At 35.3% G+C, this 20,927-nt stretch overlaps 1 protein-coding gene across 4 annotated transcripts in view; it reads right to left on the bottom strand.

Moving 5' to 3' along the window:
- PCDH9 (protocadherin 9) overlaps nt 1–20,927 on the bottom strand; it is a 665,972-nt gene that overhangs the window by 147,718 nt on the left and 497,327 nt on the right. The gene's annotated exons all lie outside the window — the stretch shown is intronic.

The raw sequence follows: 20,927 nt of genomic DNA, 5'->3' as shown, positions 1-20,927 counted from the left end.
TTATGGCTATACTGTTTTATATCCTTGTAGAATATCCCATTCTTTAATTATTTCTTCTGCAATAATACAACTCACAACAGATAAAATTATTTTAATTCTGACTTGATTGCATGGTAGACCACCTGTTTTAATTTCTCTGGCCACTGTCAGACAGTTTGGTGAGATAGTTGTAGACAGAAGCAATGGTTTGCATTTGGGTGTCTTTTTAATACAGAAATACTAACATGTTTAAGCTACACAACTTACTCTTCTTTATTTGACAGATCAGTGGCAGTCCCATTAAAATAAGATATATGCTTTTACATTAGCCTGACAAGGGATTACACTAAATAAAATGTTTTTGACTGGCATGAGTTTCCTATTACTCAATTTGTCCTTTGCTGCCACAACAGGGATATAAAAAACTACATAACATGAAAAGTCCTTGTCCTTGGGCTCCTTGACATTACTTGGAGGCCAGCAGTCCTGAAATCCATATGTATTCTTTATTTAGGTTTTGTTAGTATGCTGTTTTCCAGTCATAATACTAACATGTAAATGAATATATTTCTCAGAAATAAATACTGTCCCAACTGATAATTCATTAACAGTTTTATATTGATATTTTTGCACATGTGCAGAGCTGTTTTTTCAACCACAGATATAATCTAAAAATAGTTGTTATTCAACACAATATGCTATTATTTTTCTGCTGTATTTTATTTCTCTGCCAAGTCAGAAAGTAAAGGCTGATGAACTTGGGCTCTGCCATGATAATTTTATTCTAAAAAGAGTGATATTGAACAAGGTCACCAGAGGAACTGCTCAATTAGCAGCTCTGCTCTCAGATGGACAGTTCATAGTCTAGTTCCTAATGTGATCAACATTACATCACTTAACACTTCTGTGACCTTCAAAAAGATTCAGTCTTTGTCAATCAAGCTAAAGAAGAACCTCAGTCAACACAGAAAGAATTATGCAGGTCACCAAATAGCCTGTCTTTTTAAAATAAGCCAAAAGGAAAGGAAAGGTTCATTCCTGCCCAAGAAAACATACAATATGGGTCTTGACTGAAAATCACTCTTGCCACTTCATTGCCTGATTATTGGTAAGGAGACATCAGAGCTCCTAATCAGGAAGAGCCAAAAGCTAAAAAAGACCCAACCATCCCACAGAGTCTTTCAGTCCATAGCTACCAAGTGTTACTCCTTTTCTTATTGAAGAGCAAAATCAAATTGTGGTTCAGACAGGGACAAAATAATAATTCACAATTAAATCTAGACTTTGAACATCTTATTCCTGGTTTTGAATCAGCAGCTCAAGCAGTCCTTCAGTTTCCATGGTGTCAGAGGTTTCTGCCTCACCAAATCAAAAGTGTGAAATAATTATGCTTTACATCTAACAACTCAAGTGGGTTCACACAGGCTACTGACTTACAGACACTGAATGCCTAACTCCTTTGATCAAACTATACTAGCTCATTAAGCTATATTTTCTCTATAATTTTTTTGTATGTAAACATTGAACAAAAGGCTAAATATTGTGCCAGAGAAGAACTGAATACTGCACAGCAGGGTTTGATGATAGCAGCCAATTGCCTCCCCTGCAGTTGGAAGACAGTTTGGATAACTATTCCAAAGATTAATGAGCAATCAGTTCTAAATTAAACCAAGACCTATGTTTAAATCTTTCTCACTAACACCCTTTACAAGTCTAAATCTGAGTTACACACACAGAGATAAAATGTAGTATTTGGCTTTGTGTGTTGTAGAACATTATTAACAGAGTGAAAAATTGCTTCTTTAGCTTTTCCTTCACATTTTTCAGCTTTTACTTTCCTGAACAATTCAAAAGTAAATGGACCATGTGAGGTTTTCTGCTTCTGCACCAGGTTATAAACAGAAGTATCCTGTCACTCATTTCTAGAAACTATACAATCCTATTTTGGAACTGGAACAGAAGTATTAGATCTGTGAGGCTCATGACTTCTGAAACACCATTTTCATACTGAGCTCAGTTTTTAACGACTGACGAGGCTTTGGTGTAGTGTGAAACAAATACAATAGTGAACAACACGAAGGAGAGTCATTGGAGAGCTTTGCAGCAGCTCAGGAAATAGCACCTTCTTTGTGTCTATGCAGTCTCTGTAACTCAGCACCTCTCCCTCTCTATCAGTTCATTTTCTAAGTGTAGCACAGATACAGTGAACAATATTGATTAGGCTGTGTATTAGCTGCACATGCTAATGTACAAGCATGCAACAGTAGTTACATATTGTAAGTACCAAGGTAGTTCTTAGAATAGTCGAAGTAAAGGTGTGTTAGGATAAGAACATCTCTACTTTTGGATAGATGGCAGAACTAACAGAAATCAATTTCTTACACATTTCTCTTCTAATTTTCTACCTGACCTCTTTTTTCCTTCCTCTACCCTTAATTCCAGACTAAAAAATAGGAATGAAACAGGAATTCAAACACACCTCAGAAACTGTCAAAGCGATCAGACATGCAAAAGCTACTCTCTAAGAAAACTTTCAGAACACATTAATTTGATGGGTAATTTCCTTCTTGTGTGAATTTGCCTCATTTTTCCACTCATGGCTTATTATTCATGTATGAATGCAGGAATCAAGCATACATTCCATCAAATTGGGTTTTTCACCTGTTAGTTGTTTTGGGTAAAGAGCAAAAATACAGAAGATAATTTTGCTAGATTTAAATCTCCTAAGGTTCTAAACATATTGAAATTAAGATAAAATGAATCAGAGTAAATAGTATTAAGAATGTAATAGGGTTTGGCAAATTAATTTAAAAAAGAACCAGTCATAATGGTTATTTTGATAGTAGTTAGTAGAGGGGATTAAGGTAGTACATCTAAAGAAACTTCCAACAAAAGGCCTTCTATTAAATGAAAATAATTGAAAAAAAAAAACCCTGTGAAAATTACAACATACTAGAACAGTATTACAATACAGCTATCACAGGTCAACCAGGTGATAGTGGTTACATGAAATATGATATATAATATGGAGTTCAGCTGTTATCTGAAAATACACTCTTGAGCTTTGTGAAATAGATAAGGGGAAGCACTTCTGAGTTAGTGGAAAGTGCATGAACTGATTCAACCTACTTAGTATTGACAATGTGCTAATTGTTGTACAAAATACAGGAGCCTTCAAAAGTCTAGCTTTTTTCTTATCTGGAAAAACATTTATGGCAAACTTCTGATAATTTCCTTATAGTCATCTAAAAGCTCTTTACAGTGATTTTTTTTAAGCATACATACATTTATAACATACATATATTTTCTATAAAACAGCAATTAATATTAAAGTCAAGCAAAAGAAATTAAATCTTAGTGAAATTAATCACAGTCTGGGTGTGATAGGTAAGCTAAATAACCCTGCTATAATGTCCATCATTACTAGGAGCATACTAAAATCCTGAGATACTCAACTAGAGACTAGGACATATGTCACTCATCCAAACTGGGTAATGGGCCTCTATGTCTGTGTTCATCCTAACAGCATTCTTGGGATACAGCAACTTTATCTCTGTGTTCAAACTCCTAACTGAGTTATCAGTTAGGCATAGAGTTGTGCAAAAAAAATAGTCCCATTATTCTAGATCCAAGATATACCACCTTAAGAGTTTCCCTACCAAAATCCCATACTTATATTTATCTATCTATCTGTCTATCTATCTATCTATCTATCTATCTATCTATCTATCTATCTATTTATTTATTTATTTATTTATTGCTGGATAGAAAAAAAAAGATAAGACTTGCATGCAGTCATCACCAAAGATAAACCAAGAGACTGTATCTGGCACCTTGATACCTTGATTTTTGTACATGTCAGGATCTCCTGCACATCTAGTTTCATGAATAATTTTCTGTACATGTCTGGTTCCAGTACATAAATGCTAAACAAGGAAAAAAAAACCTCTATTACATCATCTTTGAGTGTTTTCTTGGAAAACACCACATACAGGAAAGACCACTACAAATTTTCCTAAAGGTATTTTCATATAGCTCACTACATGAAATGTTTATTACTGATAGCTTAAGTTTCCCCATCAAAAGTTAATGGAAGCAATTTAATTATCCATCACTACTTAGTTATATAAACAAGAAATATGAGTCATAAATAGGGAGAAAGATAAAAGAAAGTTATTGTTTTTAAAAACTTCATGTTCACATTATTTTATCACCATTGTGGGAGAGAAATTACTGTTTTATATTCAAATAAATGAATAGAAATGAAAAAAAGAGAATTTTCCTTGTTAGAGATTCAGACTAATAAACAACAATGTTGTACAATGGTTATTAATTTCCCTTAGAACCAAGTATGGTCTCACACACAGAATAAAGTTTGTATTTTGATCTTCATTACTTGTTGGAGCTTATTTACTCTGGGTGATTGGTTATTCAAGCATGCCAAGAATATACCATTTTACAAGACTGGTCCCAGCATTACAGTGAGGTTTCAGAAATACAGTTTGTTTCTCTCATATACCATGATTGAAAGCTCAAGGCATTTATTCACTTACTACACTAAATACCTTGCTGTCCCACTGTAGTTGCCACAAGAACAGCAAGTGCTGCGCTTCTCTAATTGGCACTTCCTTGCCAGCTCTCTGTCCCATTCATCATCTCTGTCTACAAATGGTCAGCTCTGAAGGGCAGATCAGCCACAAGTCTCCAGAGAAGTCACAGATGAGATACACAAGGTTAAAAAATAAAAGAACCAGGGACACTGTCAAAGGAAAAGACAAAAAAAAGACTGAGCAAACAAGTGAGCTAAGAAGAGATTAGGAGAAGAACGTGTCAGAACAGATTAATTTGAGGAGATGAAGCATAAGGTGTAATAGTAGGAATTTTTACAGAACAACTAGAGAGACAAGTCAACGAGGAAAAAAAAAAAGCGATGAGAAAGGAGCAGTGCATAAAATGAGAAAATCTTTTCAAAGTATATCAGAATAGCCCTAGAGTAAAGCAAAAAGAAACTTGTCCAAAAAAGGAAGGATGAAATAAGTGGTAAGCATAAAGAAGGAAGGACTTGGTAATAAACTGCTAAATGAGGAATTTATGTAGCAATGTAAATTACTGGTTAAATGCATTGGCTGAAGAACACTTTATCTTGACAGACTAGAACATCACCTTCAAAATGTAATTGCAATGTCACTTGCAGTAAAGACCAAATAAATTATACGTCACTTTACTCAGAGGAGGCAAAGTTCAATTTGCCTACACTGCTCAGAAGCTTGCTCAGAGCCTACATTTACTTTCCTTTTTAAAGACAGACCATTGACAAACAGACCAAGAATCATATTTTAATGAATTTACCTAATATCCACAGGCTTAATTAGTTATATTTTTACACACAGCTATCCTGAATGTTTATGGCCCATGAACTTAAGTTTTTTTCTAACGTTTACTGTCTGATTGTTGAAAATTAGATTATTTGCCTGAAAATCAAACACTGTGCACATTGGCTGAAATTTAGCCTTCAGTTATCATGGGTGCTTATAAGAAATTTGAAAATATATAGTTAACACAAAGGTTAATCAAAGGTTAATAGTTCTTATGATTGAGCAGAGTGGATGGAAAGTAGGGACAGTGTTTTCAGATGTTAACTCATTTCAGCTGGAAATCTCTGAGGGCTGTAAAGTGACTCTCCTACCTCTGTTTCTCAGATGAAAACAGTCTAGTGACATACTAGGGCATTAGTGTCTAATCAATTTGACATCAGTTAGAGGAAAAGTACAAAAAGCTATATTTAGCAAATCAAAAGTGTTCTATACAAAAAGTATTACACAGATTAATCTTCTAAATAGATGCTGAAAATGAGTAATCAACCCTGAAAATAGCTGGAAAATTTCTTACCTTGAAACAGTTGTTACCCTGGTAATTGTAGATATGCTGATATTTTACAGGATTATAATAATCAGAATATGTAGAAAACAAAATAAAAAAAAACCCCTAAATCGGTCAATGCACATCAATGTATGTCTGTTACTGACACATGCAATAAATTTAACATTCTTTGCTATAAAACCTTAAAAACATGTAAAATTAAGTGTTTATATGGGAAACTTCTAAGAAAAACAGATTAAATTAAGTCATAAATGACAGCATTTTCAAAATTGACAAAAGGAGGAAAAAGGGTTAGAAACTGCTAGGTCGTGAAACAACACACAGAACCCAGGTTCAGTTTCTTGTTTGCCTGAACAGATGTAGCTCTTTTTGCTTCTTCTTTACAAAAGGATATGTTAGAAACATTTCTGGGAGGTGCTGTCAATTTACTCCATATAAACAATTAAAAATTAATGGAAAGAGAAACAAAAAGCTGCATATTTATCTCCTGGGTAGATGTTCTAATCATCAGGCAATAGCAATATTTTTACTCTTGGGTCCTATAAGTATTTGAATAACTTCCCACAATTGAGCTGAATGTCTGCAGCAAGATGTACTGAATAAAATCCAAGTCTAAAATCATTAGACTCTAACATTTAGGAACCTGAACTGAAAAATTAAAAAAAAAACAATGTGAACTCCTAACACACTGAATGGATCTTGTTCTCTCTTTCTTGTTGAATGTTTAGCCCCTGAAATTTTGTGTACAAGGAAGATCATAGCATCCTTTCCAGCTCAAGATAATCATAAATAGTTCAAGAAAAGTGGAAACACAGATTTCGAGATTAATAATAATCGAAACAAACATCAGCTACAGAGAAAGCAACATGAGAAAATACAAAGGAAAGGAAAAATCTTATATTCATCTCTTCAGTTGTCCTGCAGCAGATATTGTATTGGTGATGGAAAAAGGTGAATTAGAAGATATTTGGCTGGCTATGCCATTTGCAGGTACTGTAGCAATAATATAGCTTGGCCAGTTTTATCATGAAGGAATAGAGTGTGAACAAGATCAGGCCTCTGACATGACTACACCCTCGCAATCAATATCATTGGCATCCTCTGGTGCCTTTCAGATGTGCACTAATGCTGGATAAGAGCTACTCTTCAGAAAGCTGGCCAAAGATGACAAAGGAGAAGAAACAGATACACTCTGCATCTCACTTTCCCCCTAAACTGCACTGAACTCCAGTGAAGTAAAGGAGAAATAAAAACAAACAACCTAACTGAGGAAATAGCAAATATGGAAGACAACTAACCTCTAAAGAAGTGGGGTTTGTTTTGTGGGGTCTTGTTTTAACTTGTTTCTTAATTCCCTTATAGATAAGAGAATTTTTTCTTTTCTTGTATTTTTTTCTTTTTTACATGGGATTTTTTTGATTTACTTCTTATTTCTGAAAAATGTTACAAGAAAAGACTGAGTAGCTAAAGCTAACTTTATCTACCAATTACTGAATAAGGAACCTTAGAAACTTATAGTCTGAAACTGGCCTAACACAAAACCTGTGTATTAGTTACAAACACCCAGTACTGTCTCTGGTAGATACATTTACTACTAGGATTTTATATTAGCTGCTAGTATGCTATCTAGTCTTTTTATATAAAAAAAACTTTTTTATATATTATATAAGGAGAATATAGGTATCTAAATGATCAGACCAAACTGAGAAAACTCAGAATATCAGCCAAAAAATTGGCATCAATTTTAAGACATCCTGGCTAAGGCTAAGAATAGATTTGAAGACAGAGTACCTCCAGAAAAGCTAGTTTAAAGTTGACAAAAAGATTAGGCCAACAATATTCACTATATTTGAATTTTTGGATTTTTATTTCTTTCTCTTTTCTCTCCATATCAGTAAGCAATAGATTACATTTCACGAATGAAAGCAAAAACGCGAGGAAAAAATTATATTTTAGAAAGGGTATTACATTTCTTGGATGACACCATGGATTATGCCCACTATAATCAGATGGGAAAGTCTTTGATACCACATAGTCATAACTATTGAGCAGTGCTGACTTTTGAAATTATTTTAAGGGACTTTTGTTTTCTCTGATGGACTTCAAATCTTACAATGAAAATAACCAAGCAAGTTGTTCTACACATGATTCACAATTCAGAGTTTTAAAACTTTTTGCTGGTTTTTACTACTAAAACGGGAATTAAGTTTTTGTCTTTCTGTTCTACTGCACAGGAAAATTTGAAAAGTTATAAGATTAGAAGAAAAGGGTACATTTACACTTTAATCACTTGTCTGGATTTGCTGCACATAAATCAGACAGTCAAACCCCATCAGCATACCAGAAATTATACTCATAGACTTTCACTGACAGAACTTAACAATCTTATACATTTTGTGTTTTATGTCACAGAAATTTATAGAAACTGATTTTAGGGCTCTATTTTTTCCTTTTCTTTTTAAAGTTTGGAGTTAGGATAAAAAGAAGAAGAGAAAAAAAGAGCTTTAATTTAGTTATCTGTTGAGAAAAAAAAAATCATAAACACAGACAATTATAAAAAAGCCTTAAATGAAAAAATACTGTTAAATATTACTAGAGAAAAATAACCAAAACCAAGAAAATAAAGTTATGCACTGAAAGTGCCAGATACATTTACTTGACTGTAGATAAATACTGGATTTACTCAGTCCAAGACGGGACTGTTTCATGTCTACATGCCATCACAGACACACACCAATGCTCAATAAAGCCTTCCTGACAAAATTCATTCACAGAATTGATTAATTTCCAGAAAATATGTGATTATCTAAGGTTTTGTTGTGTAATTCTATGAATCCTGTACAGTTTGTAATAACTCCCAGAGTACTGTAAGTAGGTATTAGTGAGAGATTTCATTGGTCATCCTCTTATAAAAATACTGTAATTACTGGTTACTTCACAGGGAGAGGAGGTGGGGATGGTCCTTAGGACAGGAAGTTGCCCTTCCTAGTTGGAGTATAAGCTAGCTGAATACTGGAATACACAGTGTTGAACTGTTCCCTGTTTTAAAATCATATCATCGTACTGCATCTTTATAATCAGTACATATAAATTTCTCATTTCTTAATGCTTAAATTGAGCTTTTGTGGAATATTGAGTTTATATGTGCACATCAAATGTTTTGTCTATCACAAATATTGTGATTGCAAAAAGCCTTCTCAGTTCAATGGCCTTTTTATATCATGACATTGGTTAAAATTATTAAGTTGGTAGAAGAAAAGCAAAAAAGATTAAGTGTGTTCCAAAGACAAAAAAAAAACAAAAACAGAAAAAATCCTATTAGATATTATCTTCATTATGTTTGGAAAGCTCATATCTACCACCATAGCCTAGTATTTCTGACTGGTTTCTCAAAAAAAGGAATACTGAGAGACAGACTTGACAGCACAGGCTTAGCAGAGAAGCATCATCCAACATACATTAATTTTAAAGCTTAACAGTACTATTTTAGTCACTTATTTGATCTCCTATACAAAATCAGTAGTGGTTCACCAAACAACCTATTCTTTTCATATTTCTGTGCATTAAACTACTCACTATCTTTAAATAAAATTAATTCCAATAACATTTCACAAGGACTGGTTGCTATTGCTTCTTGGTAAATTGTGCCTGTGGTTAAATAATTTCATCTTCAAAAGTATTCAATTTTCCTTATAATTCTCTTCTTCTTAGAAATATTTAAAAATAAAGCAACTAATGAAAAAAATAAAGGAATAATCATTACCAACACTGATACATTTTATGTAAAAGTACAATAAATATGGTGAGTTCCATAACAGCTGAAATTTTTTGAGTGTTCTTTACATAGTTATTTTTGTTATATTATTTATCAGAATCTACCATATGTATATATATATATATATATCTTCAGCAGCTCATATTTCTTCATAAAGAAGCCCTTCCATGCTTTTTTGTTTTTCAGGGAAAAAAGAAAAAAAATAGAAGTCACATTATTCCACATAATTTTTTACAGCATAACTATTTTGAAACCACTATTTAAAAAGCCATTAACCCAGAAGAGTGAGTACAAATAACACCTGTCTGAAATGATATGGCAGTCTACATTTTTCCCAGTACACTGAAACTACTCTACCTGGCAGACAGCTTCTAAGACAGGTCACATCTCCAACTGAGAAAAAGGTGTCTGCTTTTTTTACCAGCATACTCTTTAAAGACCTCCACCATTTCCACAATCTGCTGGTGTCTGTAGCTAGGTAGGGATTAAAATCTGCCTGGCAGTCACTCATATTAATTCCACCGAGGAGTGGCAAAGTCAAATGGAGCACCACTGCCAAGGCTTGAGTGGCACTGCTTCCGCGCAGCCAGCTTCCCCAGGGATTGACTGCTACCACAGCAGCAGAGAATCTCTCTGCTAATCTCCTCTAACTGTTGTTGACCTATCTCTGCCTTCCGCTCCCAAGTATACAATAAATCAAGCGCATTTTACATGAAAAATGAAGTAATTACTCAGTGAATCCAATGGCTAATTGCACACGGAAGCCTCTGGGAGATGTGGGACAAATCCGTGTCAGATTTCGAAAGGCAAAGAAAAAGTAAACTAAGTTAATAACTCCTCAGATACTGACAGACTGAAAGGGATTGAAATGCGCCATTTCTTCAAAGAAACCAATACCCTGCTTAAGGGAAATGGAAAATTCTAGCTATATAGTTAAACATTACAGCAACAGCAGGAGTGATTTAGAGGAAACATTTTACGAAAAGCAGACAGTTTCTGGAGAAAAGTGTCATGGGGCTGCAGCTTCTTATGTCAGATATCATTATTACACGTTATTTAAAGTAAACTTCTCTTTTTTAATATCCTCCTTTCTTTCCACCTACTCTGCAACTGTGTACTTCTGAGTCCCATAATTCCTCATTCAATTTAATTCAGTTCACTTGCTTCCTCTCCCCAGCTTCTCTCTCAATTGCTCCTTATCCAGGGAAACCTTCCCCAAACTCCTATTACAAATGCAGCAATTTGGCTGCTTAAATGCAGTGTACCTGAGTTTGCTGGCTTTCTCAGCCATGTTAGGGAGGAGGAGGAGAAAAGGGACTGGGACAGGGACAAGCAGGTGAAAAATAAATTCCCTTGCTCCCATCTGAGTTCCTAGCCAGTCTTTCCTCAAAGCAGATCACAGCAGGTGTGCTTAGTTTCACCCTTGCAGCTCTGACCTGAATGAAGCATTTTTTGATGTATTTAAGCAGACCATCTCATCATCTGGACAGCAATAGGAACTGTAAGAGATGAAAACATGCTCAGTGACTTGTTTTAGAGGTAACAGTAGTGAACTTCTGGTAAGTATCTACCGAACATATGTGCTTTTTCAACTTGGCTAAATTTGCTTGGATTGTCACAGGATAGCAAAAGAAACATTCATGACACAAATGCCACTCCTCTGCCAAGTTTCAAGGTCACTTACAATTCAGCTTTGAAAAGCAACACACTCTTTTGCAGCCTAGCTGCCGTAAACAGCTGAACCATTTTGGCGAACTTTTCTCAAGTCATGGTCCTGACACAGCTAGCCAGAATGGAAAATTTCAGCCTAAATAGTAACAGAACCTGCCAACCCTAGGTGTTATTTCCTAGATGTTCCCACAACAGTTACCTCATCTTGCATAGCTACAGGGCCTTGCTGGGGTCTTGCTCACAGTTCAAGACACCGTCAGCAGGATAAAGCTAATCAGCAGATGAATTCTTTTTAGTACAGGGGAAAAAGAAGAAAAAACCCCAAAACATTAAATATAAAAAAACTTTTCAGTTAATTATTTAAAAATACAACATTAACAAAAATTGCAGTGACTCTTGGAAATTAAATTGGATGTCTGTGCTTTTTTTCTCTTTATTGGTAAGACTGCTCAGTGGGGGTCACAAGCCTAGTTACATTAGGGGAGACAGTACCATGAGAGAAAAAAAGGGGAACAGAAATCTTATCTACAGTTCCTTTATCTACCTGAAATAAAGCACATTTAGACTCAAAAGGATTGTATTAAAGATTTTAATTCAGCAGCAGAACTTCAAGATTTGTTAAAAGTAGAGGAAACAGGAGACATTTGCCCAAGAGTTAAAAAGTTTTAATACAGGGAAATATTTAAAAACAAAGAGCAAAAAGCTCTTGGGCATTGGGAGATCTGAGGTAATTGGATTTGATCAGATAAAGAGGAAGGCAATTATTTACATAACAACAAAAAAATCCACAGAGAAAAAATAATCTTCCTTTCATGATATCTTAGAAACAATCGGACATCAAACATTACTTTCATGCAGCCATGTTTTATTGTCTCCTTAGGCTCAATCAGCATGCACAGATGAGATGGAGATAGAAATTAAAACTTCAGTCATGCTATCTATGTTTCATTAAATTCTCTTCAGAAAGTTTAACTTTGTTAGTATAAAGTACTTCCTTATGTAAAGCAATTTCCTTTCCTTTTATCACAGCAAAAGACACGTCACTTGTTGGCACATGTCACATGTTGACACATAGTGGATGATGCAGGTACTATTGCAGTTGTTGCAGCAAAGAAGTTAAACTTGGAAAATTTTCTCCAATCAGTGCTACAAGGCGAATAAACAGGACATATTCAGTGGACATTATACCACATATGTGTGTGCTAGAAAGGAGATTACTCCTTCCTCTTACCTCTTTTTGACAAGTACTTTCTCAACATAGCTCAAATTCAGTTCATTTGGCATTTCAAACCAAAATTTCTGGCATCATTTCAGCACACCTGAATGTCACTGTCTGCACCTCAAACTTGAGACGACAGGAAAGACAGGAGTAACCTACTCTGATGCATTCATATGCCTCATGGGTAGGAGAAAAAATTATATTTTACTCTGGTGTTAATTGGTTAGACAGAGGAAGGACACTCAAAAGAAGAAGGTAAATGAGTTTTCTCTGAGCTTTGTGCTGACATAGCTGGCACTTCACTTAGCCTGACTACATATATATGAGCCAGAAACGCAGAAGCAATACAGGGAGTCAATGTGGAAATACATTAGTGTCACCAAATGACTGTGTGTGTTGGGGGGAAATGCTTACATTTCTGAATTGTGCTGAAAAAAACTTCAATGCTGTACAAAACAGCCCTTCTTTATCCCCAAATACTCCAATTTAAAAATTTTGAGAACAAGTGTTTCTTCTTAATTATACTGCAGACAGACATCTACACAATTGCACATATTTACACGATCAAAGCCCAGCAATGTTGTATTAAGTCCTAAACATATTTTTATGTTTACATAAATAAATTAAGTTTTCCGAGAAAATATCTTGCCACCAAGGAAATTAAAATGAATGCAGTAAATATACTATCTTCTTAAATACTTTCCCTTTGGAGAGAAGATGCACAATTTAGAATAAGAAAGAAATTGTCTGCTTTCAGAAAAGTGTATGTGTTCTAAACTGTACCAAGTGTCATTTGAGTATAATATTTTACATTACCTTTTTGATAATTTACAAATATTTTCAGTCTTTTCTCAACAGTAACCCCAAAAAGAATGCTACATGTTTTGTGTAGTAAAATGGTATCATATCAGCGCTCTTTTCTTGTACCGTAACCCAAAAGAGTTAATACTGGGTGAAAAGTGTCAAACATGTTTACTGAAATATTTGAAATATAATCACTATTTCTTTTGCACTATTTGGATAATCATTGTGGAAACTGATTTTCAGAAAAGGTTTTTGTTTTCTCCTCTCTCACCTTCAGTATTTCCACACTGCATTTCTAAAGGAAACACTGATTATCTTTTTAATGTCACATTTGTTTCCTAAATACTTATTACTATACCAATAGTCTTTTTTAAGCTGTGTAAAGAGCAACTTTAAATCACTACAGGAAAAAACATAGTGCTTCATACTGAACCAAATATTAAACCTCTGAACTTCTTGCATCTCAGTTTTTGGGTTATCCCTGTTACTATGCTATGCAGTGATAAGACAGTGAGTTTGATGATAAAGTGCTGAATCTGACACAGTAAAGATAAATGAGAATTACTGATAGAAAGCTGTTCTACTTTTGCTGCACTATATGGGAAGGTGGGTTCATTTCCATCTCCCTGTCAGGCACCTGAAAACAACAGGCCTTATGCCTTCTTAATCTCAATGGGTTACCTTCATAAGCTCTTTAAAAGTTATATGTGGAAGCTCGAGTAAGCCGATTAGCAATGGTTGTTTGCAATCGGACATCAGCAAAGTACATAATAATACTGCAACATAACTGAGAATACAGAATGAGGATGGTTGGAAGATACAGCAATGTTATTTAAGACACAGAAGGGTCGCATAAAATTCAGAAAGCTGCCACGTGCATTTTAAATGCCATCTCTTCCATCCTGAAATAGCCATTCAAAATTTCCTGACTTTGAAGAGGGCACCTTTGCTAACACTACTCAACCTAAAAAAGCTTCACTGTATATCACTTTCTAGAAAGGTACTTACTCTTTATTAAATTTTGACTTTCTGAAGTTCTACAGCAATGACTGATAGCACTTATTTATATGTATTAAGTGTATTTTATTAAAAATCTATCTGAATGCCTAAGACTAACCAAGGTACATTTTCTATTTTTTACTGGATTAATGCAGCATTTAAAAACTCATGCTAGCATTTTGAACTGGAACATGCCCTCACTAGTATTTGTACTGTGACAATAGTTCAGTTGTTATAGCATTGAATCATCACGGAGCGGTGGAATGGTTTGGGTAAGAGGGGACCTTAAAGGTCCTATATTTCCAGTCCCCCCTGTCTTGGGTAGGGACACCTTTCACTAGACCAAGCTGCTCAATGCCCCATCCAAACTGGTCATGACTTCCAGGAAAGGCGCATCCACAGCTTTGTTGTGCAACCTGTTCCAGTGTCTCACTGGCCCAGGTCATCTCACCACCTCCACAGTAAAGAATTAATTTCTTGTAACTAACCTAAGTCTATCCTTTTTCAGGATAGACTTAGGTTAGTCAAGGGACACTGCCCCTTGTCCTATCAACATACGCCCTTGCCAAAAGTCCCTCTCCAGCTTTCTTGTAGGCTCTACCAAAAGGCTGCAATAAGGTCTCCCTGGAGTGTTCTATTCTCCAGGGTAAACTACCCCATCTCTCTCAGCCTGTCTTCACAGGAAAGGTATTTTAGTCCTCTGATCATCTTTTTGGCCATACTCTAGACTCGCTTCAAAAAATCAAGGTTATTCTTATGCTGAGGGTCCCAGAACTGGATGCAGCACTCCACAAGTGTGGATTAGAGGGGCAGAATTAACTCCTTTGACAGGCTGACCACACTTCTTTTGATTTAATATGGTTGGCTTTCTGGGATGCAAGCTCACACTGACAGGTGGTGTCAAGATTTTCATCCTTCAACATCCTCAAGCCTTTCTTTTCAGGACTGCTCTCAATCCCTTCTCTGCCCAGCCTGTATTTGTGCTTGGGATTGCCCTGACTCACATGTGGTACCTTGTATTTGTCCTTGTTGAATTTCATGAGGCAGTTAAAATAATGTTGAACAAAATATGATGCCTAATAGCATTCTTAAAAGTTTTTAGCCTGCCTTTCAACATTTGAAATTGTATCTGTCATGCTTGCCCATTTGTCAGTCATAACAGTGAAAATTGAGACAAAAGAAAAAAAAGAGTTGATTAAAGTAAAAAATAAGTCAGAATAGCATATATGTTAGCTAAAGTTCTGTGTGATTCTCCTCTGAGAGCAGACAACCTTTTGATTTAATTTTTCCTGACAGTTCAGTATAATATAATAATAGACAGAATGTCCTTGGTTATAATTTTTGCTTCCTCACACTGTTGTCCTTGTCTGCTGAAGATGCTCAGCCTGAGCCAAACCACTTTTTAGACAAAGAAAATGAGCCAGAAACTGTGTTAACCACAAATTTAGGTGAATGTAGTGCAAAGGGCCCATCTGTGATTTTTGTTGCATTTCTGAGTGTTGATTACCCTTCTTTTTTTTGTTATACAGCATTATGGAAGGGGAACTAAGACAGACACATGGTGCCTGCCAATAGTCTAATGAGCATACATGCCAACTTCTATGGCTGGATTTCCCCCCTACATCAGAAATGCTCAAGGGTATGTTCAGAAATGTCCGTAGCCCAAGTTCCTTAAAATACTGAGCATATTAGCATGTTTCTGTAGTGTTGCTGACCAAGGATGACCACAGCCAAGCACAGAGGAGTTCAGGCTGTACAGCAACTCCTAAGTATTATGAAGGTGCTTGCAGACTTTGCCACAGCTGTGTTATAGGAAACACCGTCAGAAATGGTTAGAAGTAGCAGATGTCCACTACGGAGTAAAGCTGGTGACATAAAGCCCTTCCTTCACCCTGTAACATATGTGGCCAGAGACACTGGCATAGTCACTTAGAGATATAAAGACATCTAACCTTAGTATAGGGTTGATGAGACTTAATCTTAGAGGAGTAAATGATGGGAGGTTTATGACAATAAATGCTAATGCTCAGATCCTGAAAGATGTTTTAATGACATATAGAGTGACACATGATATTTGGGGTGGACTAAGTCAACATATTTGTGCAATTGAAACAACTTCCAATTTTAGAACAGCAAACATTGGTCAGTCTTCCTTAACATATTCATATATACCTGGATATGGAAAAACAAATATTTGTTAAAAGATTTCTCTCTTGATTGCTAGTCTCAAAAGGAGAAACTGAGCTAGATTTTTGCCTGCAGACTTGAACATTGTAATCATAATGTTAGAATTAGTTATATTTAACCCATACAAATTAGTCCATATGCAATGCTAAATGTTTTCCAGAAACACCATTAAAATAATAAAAATTATAAGCATATTTTGAATGCCATATGTATTAGGCTATCATCCTGTCCTTAAAACAGTGATCTTTATATTTCAACTTGCATCAAAGATACTACAAAAATTTACTTTTTAAATAATAATGATTCTTATATTTTCATTCGTAAATCTCTACAGTTTTGTTAGTACAGTCAATTTTACCCTGGAAAAACAAGACAATGATGAATGACATCTCTTTTCCCATAATCAGGATGGGAAAGAACACCTCATTTGGCATGACCCAAAATCTAGTCACCCTGTTTCCTTTTCATTCTTTGAATGTTCATATTAGAGGGACAGATGGCAATGCAATACAGGAAAGAAGCTAGATGAACCATTTTGATTAAGAAGAAAGTGGCTACAATCTTTTTAAGAATATTCAATTATTCTTTTGCAGTTACTGTTCCACAACCTACTAAAAATATTTCTAGGCCTCCAAGCATATTCTAATTTCTCAAACTGGGAATTGAACATCTCCCTGGAAAGGCTGAGCATCCTACTCTTCATGGTTCACATGCCTCATTACTTGCCATTTCTTCATTGTAATGATTGCAGAGGTTTTTAAGGGACAACAGAGGTAATCTAGCTTCGAAAAGAGATAGGGATGGATGGAAAATACTTGCTCTTCCCCTTTGTGCACTTAAGGTGTATGAGAAATGCTTTGAGAATGAGAAATTGATTGCCTGCAGTTTTAGTCACCAATAGAAATCTCTCAAGAATATACACTGAAGATGTTTTTAAGTAGGATGATATCCAAATTCCTGTGAGACTGCTGATTTTTAAACTGATTCCTTCACTCTTTTTATCCCATTAACTGATGCTTCTAACAGTAAGTTAGCCATACTGGCAAGTTCACAGTAAATGTAGTGGTAAACCAAAGACCCATAAACTGTACTGAAAATAATTGTATTTTATTTAAACCAATGATAACTACTATAGAAGGCTGTGCAGCTAAGACCTGCCTAAGCTGTGATTGCAAATATGTTTCTGTAATCCTGAAAGGTAAGTACAAGTTGGAAATGATTCAGAACCCTTTTAAATCTGACTACAATTTGCATATTCAAAGAACAGTCTAATTATATTCTGTTTCCTACCCAATTCTGTACACTCACATTAAATCTTGAAAATGTGGATAAAAACAAAAAGAATCTCTATAAAAGGTGATGGATGATCGCCTACTGGAGAGGCAAATCCCTGCTTTAGCTCCTAGTGCAAAAAGATAGCTTTGCATTGCTTACAAATATTGTCCTGTGCCTTTCTGGTCCCATCTGGCTTTCAGCACTGTGAGATAATCACCCATCCATGTATTCACCATGGCCAGTTTTCTTTCACTTCAACAACAGCAACTGAATTAATCTCGAGTCCTTTAAATTATGATAAAAAGAGTTAATTAACTACATAGACACTAAACAGACCAATACAGCCAAAGCCTGACCTGTTATCACTGCCTATAAAGTATTTCAGTTCAAGTATCCAACTGCTGCCCTTTGATGGAGAATCACTGTGATGTTATCTTTAATTTATCTCACCCTTTTCATTTGTCTAAAATGTGATAAATAATGAAAACAAAAGAGATTGAAGTTGCTAAAATTATGTTCTTGAAAAGTGCTCAGACTGAACTTTTTAGAATCTTGTTCCCATACATCCTGAAAGCTTTTCTTTTAATTTTGGTTTTTAAGGGCAAAACATAAACATGGTTGATTTGTATTATAAAAGTAAGTGTAGCAGTGAACCTACTAGATAGGAGTCTAAAATTAAAACAGACTTTTAAAATCACAAACATGCCAAATCACACACCCAGCTCAGCAGCCCACTTTTCTGGTAACTCTTTTTGGAAGCAAAAGTGAGCAAGAATGAGATAATAAACTTTTAACATGGTACTTCATTGAATGAACCAGTCTTTCAACCCGGATGTAGAAGAGGCACATAAACATTTTTCATTTTTCTTCTACAATATTTTTTTTTTTCCTTTTTTTTACCTTTGGTCAAGTGTTTAAAAAGAAATATATATTTACTGTATGTATTTATATAGGCTCTCACAGAGTGAATTGGCAATAGTATTTGAGGTTTCTGGTGTTTCTTGAATGCAAATTAAGGAAAGCAAAGGCTTTTCTTTTCATCATGGCTACTGTACATATGCATTAAATAGCTTTCAGTCAGTGAATTAGAGCATCCCAAAAGATAAACTGTGTGAAATCCTATGATGTAAGGCTATAGTGGTCTTTATATATACATATATATATATATAGAGGCCATGTATGAGGCAGTGTAATGTAACCATAGCAACAATACAGTATGTTGAGTAAGTCAGTTTAAAAACTGTAGAGTGCATTGGATATGCAGGGCATAGAGAGTTTTTTCATCCTCTTGTTGGATCAGGACCATACTAGTGCTTTATATTAGCCATCTCTATTATACAAAAAAAGTCCCTAAACCTTCCCAAATTAAACAAGAATCACTTAAGGCTCAAGAAATGATTGCATACTTGAATAAAGTTAGGAGAATGCTTTGTCTGTAAAATGCTTTGAAGGTAAGTGCTAAGCAGAGCATTTTATCTACACAAGCAGTAAAATAGAGTGCAGGCCTGCACATAGTTGTATCGGAGACAATTGTGAGTGATTTTAAGGAAAGGTGTATGTTTAATGTAACCTATAGAACTTAATCTAATTCCTGGTATTTAATCACGTGGGATTCTATATCTGAATGTCTTCATGAAAATCAAGCAAATCATTTTGTCTTTGTGAGACTGCATCTGTTAGGTTGGTGTTTTTAAAAAAAATTATGTGGTTCTTGATATGATCAGAATATTACATGAACAGAGAATCATGTATTTTCTTGCTTACGATTAATTCAGATTTTGGGCACCCCTGAATTTATCATTAAGAGTTTGATTTTCATTCTATTTACACAAAGTATCTAGGTAGAAGATAAGTGTTCGCTAAACTAACTACATCAAGGAGACTCCTAAATTTTCTCATTAAATCCAAAGAAAATCTCTTTGAGCTCTTGGCAGATTAAATCCTTCACACAAAAACTTGCAGTCAGCTTCAGTGTTTTTTCAGCTTCAGTGTTTTTTTCAGCTGTCTTATTTTATTCTCTCAAATTTAATTGTGATGAAGTCCAGCCCTGCTGTATTTCTTAGTAAACTGTTGGGTGAAAATAACCTGTTTTATGTGTTTTTCTTTCAGTTCTGTCTTCCAGTTAGCTGTAGGCAGTGTTGTGGAACAGCAGCAGCCAGAGCGCTGTTGCAGAGATGGCAACACACACAGACTCTGCGGTGCTTCTGTGCATGTACCAAGGTAATCTGTTTACAGGGTTACTGAAATGCACTACAAATTTTAAGCAGCTTTTATTGTAAGGAGTGACAAAAGATATAGTAATTAAAAGAGAGGATAATTTTTCTTTCTGTTGTGGTTACATAAGAGATGCTCAGAACCCTTTTTCCGTGTCCTTTCCCACAGTGCCTTCTCTCTCTATGACTTCCATAGGCCAGCTGTTTCAAATCATGGGGTTTTTTTACCAAACCATGTCTATAATAAAAATCTTCAAATAGAAGATGGACCAAGTATGTCAAAAGCCTGTAACTAAATTCAGGTTGCCCGTTAGGAAGCCTTCATGCTCCGTTAGCTGCTAGAAGGTATACGTGATGACTGAGAAAGCAACCTCTGACCCACTGGCTTTTTCATGCTCTAACTAGTAAGTAGGAAACAACAGGGGTTGAGAGGAGCTCTATGAAACAGTGCTCGTCAGAGCGAGACAAATTGGAAAATGGGCTCTTCTGTATTCTGTAATGACAAGAATATTTAATAGGCTGTGTAGGGGGTACATTAAAAAAAGATGTTAGCTAGCCTGAAAGTACACTCCTGGGGTGAAGTCCTAGTCCCTCTTGAAGTCAATTGCAAAAAGTTCCACCAGATTGAATGGGGCTATAATTTCACTCCTGGAGTATACCCAAGTGAAAATATCTATTTAATTCTACAATAGATAGGAACTCCAATGCATACTTTTTGATTCTATATGAAACGGTAAAAATACCTGTTTAGGTGAAATGGCATATGTCATTAGAGCTCCTGAGGCTTGAAATAAACCAAACCAATTTAATTTTGACTTTCTACTTCACCTCTCTCCAAATGAGAGTCTGCCTTTAGATGCAATGTGGTGAATTATTTCAGTTGCACTTTTTTATCCCACAATTCAACAGGGTGTAGATGGCCATA

The sequence above is a fragment of the Parus major genome, chromosome 1 (assembly GCF_001522545.3).
Source record: "Parus major isolate Abel chromosome 1, Parus_major1.1, whole genome shotgun sequence".
NCBI classification, from domain to species: Eukaryota; Metazoa; Chordata; class Aves; order Passeriformes; family Paridae; genus Parus; species Parus major.
Note: the sequence above shows the minus strand (reverse complement) of the source record. Positions and strands in the feature narration are given on the sequence as shown.